Genomic DNA, 6,373 nt, shown 5'->3' with positions numbered 1-6,373 from the left:
GGTGAAAGAGCAAAGGAGAAAGAGCAAGGGGAAGGGAGGCACGTGACTAAATGTATTCTGATAACTGAACAGCAGATGTCTCGCATGGAGCTCCTTTGTTGCCTGAACAGCAGGACCCTGCACTTCAGTGGGCTCACTTCACACCGCATTCATTTGCCTGTCAGCTGCCAATTTAGGCTAGAGGGAGTGAAAGAGGGGAGAGAGATGGAGCAGGGAGGCAGACTCACACCAGTCCGACCCTCCCCTCCCTCGGCATGTCTTGCAGAGAGCCTGCCTTCCCGCTCCGTCTTCCCCCGGTGGCCTGTTCAATTAGTGATCTGCATAACCACCCACACCTCCACACACTCACACTGCAGAGGGAGGTGTGTGTGTGTGTGTGTGTGGGGGGGGTGCTGCCTTTGTCTTTTGGCTGCTGCACAATCAGTCGCTCTGGACATGGCTGGAAGCCAGAGGCTTTGGCACAAAACGGCGTGTTCTTGATGGATGAGGAATCCTCCTGCAGTCTTGTTTCCACGTGCACTGATTTGGCCAGGGGTCAGCGATGAACATCCCTCTTGTAGGAAAAACAACCTCCCAAACTGTGGACACAGAGACGTTTCTTCCTTCCAGGTAGCTTTGATCAATCGAAGCCCTCTCTCATTAAGGCCACACAGCCCACAGTTCATTAACGCTCGGCTGAAAACAAATTCACACCCCTCTGCTAAGTGATGCGGGCCGAGGCTGTGATGAAGTCACGGTGTGAGGAGGCAGAGTCGCAGAGACTGCAGCCACAACTTCACAGCTCACCTGGTTCTTCTGACCTCCTTACCTACCAGGTTATTTCTCAGAGCTCCTGTAGAGTTGTTATTTCATTGAAGGGTGTGTCCAGGGTTCATTCACTGGTGAAGGTCATTTGGCAGCGTTCACACCATCAGTGTTTGGTTTCTCCTCCGCTCTCCTTGCCGCTCCTTCATCGACCTCCTTGGATTCTGTTGTTCCGTTCAAGTTTATTAGAAGTAAGAAAACAATAAGAGCTTACTGACTGTTTTTAAAGTCTTCTGTGTCCATCTCAGCCAATCCCTAACCTCCTCTACCCCAACCATCTCCACCACATCAGAATAAGCAGTGACCAATGACTTTCCATTCAAACAATACGAACAGGTGGACGATGAAATCCACACTTGTTGCTTGAACTAGTTACCAGGTAATAATGGTCAGTCTTTGTCAAGAAGTTTTTTTAACTAGTTACCAGTTAATCATGGTCAGTCTTTGTCAAGAAGTTGTTCAAATCAACAGTTTTTTCCCACAGCTGTGAAAACCTCAGGCCACCTGCTGGTCCAGAACCGTGTCTTCACTGTAGTGAGGTACATTTGTGTCCCTCATTATAATAATAAATAAAAGAGCTTCAGCTGTCCAGAGAACGGTAGTTCACCAATCCTCCACCGGTTTACATGTCAACCTCAATCAAATTATAGTAGTAGGAAAAAAATGTCTGCCCCCTGTGGGGCGTGGGGGGCATGGCACATGATTCACTGCACAGATACAGCATCGGTTGATATCGGAATTGGAAATTAAGTGTTTGGACAATATCGGCACATCTGAAATCAACAACAACTACTTTACTATCGGACATCCCTAGTTATTTCTGTGGTAGCATTTGTGGCTCTGTGGGGGTTTTTTTTAGTGGTAAAATAATAAAAATATCTCTCAGTGTTTTCAGGCCGCTGGCTTGGACAAGCCCCCCCTCCCCAAATGCATTGCACTCCACATCAGTTTCCTTTTTGTTTCACTTCCTCTTTTTGGTTCACTTGATGGCCGGTTTGCATTTTGCCACTATAACCAAATAACAGCAGGATGTTCCTGCAGGTAAACTGAAAAACATCATCGTTCATTTGTTCTGTCCACATCAGAGTTCAGATGAGGTTTCATATCTGCTCAAACAAAAGGGGGGATACAAATTCTGATCTGTTTAACGTGAACCAAACAGCTGCGGTGTGAACGCGTCCTTATTATCTTAATTCCAAAGTCCACCCAGCTATCACGGCTTTTTCTTCGGACTAATCTGAAGCCTTTACCATGATTTGCACGGTGCATCATCAGCCAGATAATGCATGTATTCAAGGACGACATCCAGCTCATATAAATTGTCCTCACTTGTTACAGTACAAAAGGCAAGAGGAGCAGATTCCCTCTCAACACATTTCCCATTGTCATGTCCTGGAAGGAGCATTATCCGCACTTCCTGTGTGAGTGGAGGGGGAGCGGGGCGGGGGAGGGTGGACATGATAAAAACTTTTTGATTATGAAAGAGAATGTTCTATTTCATTCTGATTTGGGAAGCAGGAGGAAGGGGAAAAAAAGAGCGGAGGATTAATCTTAAGGCCGTGGTTTTACTGCCTTTCCTCACTCCTGTCGTGGAGCTAAAGAAGCGCGAGTGAATAATGGGATGTCCATCAGCCGTGGGCTCAGGACCAGATTGGGATTTTCTCTGGGGATAATACAAAGCAGGGTGACAATTGATGATTCATAATGTACAGTTTTAGCCCGGCGATAGCGCCAGCTATTGTGCAGCGATGTTGGCATTAGTATTACACCATTTCCCCATGAGGTGTTCCAGCCTGACAGCAGCCTTTGGAAGTGTTCTTCTGCTGAGGACGGGAGAACCAGCAGTTTATAAATATGGATATAGGGAGAATCATATCTGCTGTGATTCAGATTCGTGAAAAATTGCACTTTCAAGTTGCTTGAAAGAAAACCTACTCATTCAGCCGCACAGGCAGAGTGTGATATTGAAGAATCCTCTGAAAGCCAGGGAGTGAGGAAGGAATAACGCCACCTTGTTCCGTTCCCTTCCACCGCCTTCTTCATTGTGGTACACAGCGGCTTTACGCCAACCTGAGAACAATCCCTGCTAACAAAGTTGTCTGGCTCTCCAGTCATGTGAGCAGCACCTGTCGTGTTGGGGGAGCGCAGGCTGAGGAGCTGCTCGGGATCCACGGAGGGGACGCTATCCATCAGTGGTTCAATTTGATATTTAATTTAGACTTTTATGAGCCTTAGAGGATGGGCCGTGTCATTTTTCACTCCCAGGCTCCCTCTCTCTCTCTCTCTCTCTCTCTCCACGGGATGGAGGATAAATTTTCTCCATCCGTGCGGCAGCCCGACCAAGGCTGCCTCAGATTTATAACTGTATATGCTGCTGGTGATGACAGTAACTGGCCCTACATATGAGACACAGTACACACATCTCTGGACCCGAATCCTAAAAGAGAGAATATTAGATTCACTGTGGATTTTAGAAGCTGCTGTAAAAGTTGACACGGGACATTATTGCCTTGGCATTATTAGATGTTGGTGAATGATGTTTCAGAGGAACAATATTCTCATTGAAAAGCCACCGAAGAAAATCAATTAATTTAGCATTAATCAACAGAGTTAGTGATATTATGCATACATGTTTTTTATTTCTGTGATTTATGGATGCAATAAAACGGACAATATTCCAAGGGGGTAATTTTAAGGAGCAGCGGCGAGTTTTATAAACTAATTCTCTCCCCTAATGGTCTGTTTTAACGTAATTTATAGTTTCATTCATTACTCCTTTTGTATTAGTAATTATTTCTAAAATACCAAAGAGCCATCTTTTCTTTCCTGCTTCTTCTCAGCCTCTGATTTATCTCCTCCCGCCTCTGTCCTGATGCCATCTTCCCAAGGTGTGACATTTGAAAATATTTATAGCTCTGGCACATTAAAGGCCTTTTCTTTGAAGGTGACCGAGCGCTCTTCCACACCAGTGTAATTAATGGAACCTCAGCTTGTTCTGCTGCTGGTATTTATCCACCGGATTCTGTGGAAACACCGTTGAAAACAGCACGGCGTTGGCTCGGCCGCCTCCACTCATAAACAGGCATTTATTTTATTTTATGCCCGTGTCGGGATCCCAGGATGCATTGCGGCGGCGACGGTGAGCAGCATTCCTCGTCAAAAGCTCCAAAAGTTTAATATTTTATTGATTAAAATCTCAACCTTCTGTCCAAAGTGGCAATTAAAATTCAATTAAACTGACTGAAAGCATCATATTAAATTTCATGTCTTTATGAGCTCCCAGATAATGCTGGAGGACAAGGCTGGAGTATAATCACAGCCTTTGTAGACGATATTACGCTGTATGTTCACTATAAAAGTGACACTTTTAGGTATACTTTCAATATTTCTTCACTATAACCTTCTAATGAACACCTTTTATGGCCATTAAATCAACTATTATTGGGCATTGTAATAAAAACGAGATGGCTGCTTTTTACCCTGCACTCCACCTTAGAAGAGATTGAGTCGTGCCAAATTTTTTTTTTTTTCATTTACTGTGTTTATACAAAAAAACATAAAATAAAACTCCCCTAATGCTGCTCATGAACACAAATATAATTTACAGCATTTCTAATTTTGCTGGGACTATGATTAAAAAAGTGCTTTGTTGTAAGTCTGTCTTTAGGGTGATGCTCCACTTTTAGATCACTGCATAGCCAGCATTTAAGTGTGAAGAATGTCTTATATAAGCTGCTTTAATTATATCTTCATACAGGACACTCTGGGGCCCTGGGTATCACACTGCAGCTCCGTGCAATTTTTCTTACATTCTTCTTCAGAGGAGGAGGAGGAGGAGGCAGAACTTAGTTAGTCCCACCTGGAGTCGACGGGAGTTTGTGTCGTCTTGGTGAGCTGCAGAATTTTTTAACTCTTGACTCACTTTTTATCACTTTTCTTCCATTATTTTCACACATATCTGTCACAAATTCAACTTTTTGTTCACTATACAAATTCAACTGTTAGCATTTAGCATTTTTCTGTTTTAGCCTCATTCTACTGACACAACAATAATCCCAGATTATACCGTCCTCAAAGAGAGACTTTTGAGTTGTCGAGTTGGCTGTTAGTAAATATTCTTTGACTTCATCTGTTTTGTTCCAACAGTGCGACGTAACTTAATTTTTAGAATTCAGAACTCACATATTGTACACACATCACGCGCCCAACCTAACACAGAGGTGACATCATCATCTAGGAAGTAAAAACATCAGAAGAGTCTGATTTACACTTGAGAACCAAAATGAAGAGCAAAAAAAGTAAAAAATAAATAAAAAACAAACAACACAAGCGTATGAAAACATACGTAGCACAATCCAATGTACAGCGGACCATCGGCAAATGTAAACAAACCCGTCCTACGTTTTTAGTGCCGCGTACTAACGCTGAGTATTAACGCTGTTCAAATGTAAACAAACCCGTCCTACGTTTATAGCGCCGTGTACTAACGCTGAGTTTTAACGCTGTTCGTTGAAATGACGGAACAAGACTTTCTTACTGAATTTGTTGACGATGGCACTGTAATCACGAAACGTCGTCAAAGACATCATAGGCCGAGGACCTCCCTAGAATACTCTGCTGGGATTGGCTCCAGCCTCAGAGTGGTAAACTCACTTCCTGTTCAGTCTTGTGGCCTGTTACACTCCACGTTCATGGCGATTTTTTGTTCTTTGAATTCTCACAAGGGAAAATATTTTTAGAACTTTAATCTCGAGATTTTTAAACTATTGAACTATTTTTAACACATTCACAATTAACAGAAAAAACTCTTTAATTCCTGTAAAACTGAAATTCTCAATGAACAAAAAAAATTAAAGGACAAACACCAATTTTGCCGCTGTTTCCCCAAATGAAGAAAATATTGACATTTTTTTGACTTGCAGCGATAGTTTCACGATCCCTAGGGGTACCCGCCCCTCACTTTTGGAACCGCTGTTTCAAAACATGGCAGTAGCATGACTTTAAATCTCTAGGACGTTTTGTTTAGTTTAGTTTTTTTTACCCAGGAATATTTTTTTTCTCATGTTCTTCATTCTTTTTTTGTGCCTTTTGTTCTTCCAGACTCATCAAAAGTTAAGGGTCAACGCTGAGCCGCAGAAAACTCGCCCGTCCCACAGCGTCGGCTGCAGTAAGTAAGCTGTTTAGATCTACACACAGGCTGTGTGGGAGACCGAGAGCAGTTGTTATTACTGAGTGCCTCTCTGTTTCCCCCAGAACTGTTTGCTCTGTGTGATTACTCTCTCCAGCTCCCACAGCATCCCCACCTCTGCCTGTGTGATAAAGATATTCATTTACCTGATATGAAAATCTTGTTCATGCCAATCCCAAATGACTGCAGATAGAGGGGAAGGAAACCTAGGAGGTCAGAGAGAGCCAGAGAATATATGGAGTGGCTGCACAGAAAGACATGAAAATTTAATATGGTCTGAGCCAAAGTGACAACCTAAAGTTTGCATTATAACAAATCAGGCTTAGCAGCGACTGTAGGTGCAAATGTGGATTTAGTTTTTGTTTGATCGATTTCTGCAGA

At 43.1% G+C, this 6,373-nt stretch overlaps 1 long non-coding RNA gene across 1 annotated transcript in view; it reads left to right on the top strand.

Moving 5' to 3' along the window:
• Positions 1–4,669, top strand: part of LOC112486761 (uncharacterized) — a 12,777-nt gene extending 8,108 nt beyond the window's left edge. Inside the window, exon 3 of the long non-coding RNA XR_003049228.1 lies at positions 4,562–4,669. This is a non-coding gene — a long non-coding RNA (uncharacterized LOC112486761). The remainder of the gene's footprint in view (positions 1–4,561) is intronic.
• The last annotated feature ends 1,704 nt before the right edge of the window (positions 4,670–6,373 follow it).

The sequence above is a fragment of the Cynoglossus semilaevis genome, chromosome 1 (genome assembly GCF_000523025.1).
Source record: "Cynoglossus semilaevis isolate Cse_v1.0 chromosome 1, Cse_v1.0, whole genome shotgun sequence".
Taxonomy (NCBI): Eukaryota; Metazoa; Chordata; class Actinopteri; order Pleuronectiformes; family Cynoglossidae; genus Cynoglossus; species Cynoglossus semilaevis.
This window is presented reverse-complemented; position numbering and strand designations above follow the sequence as displayed.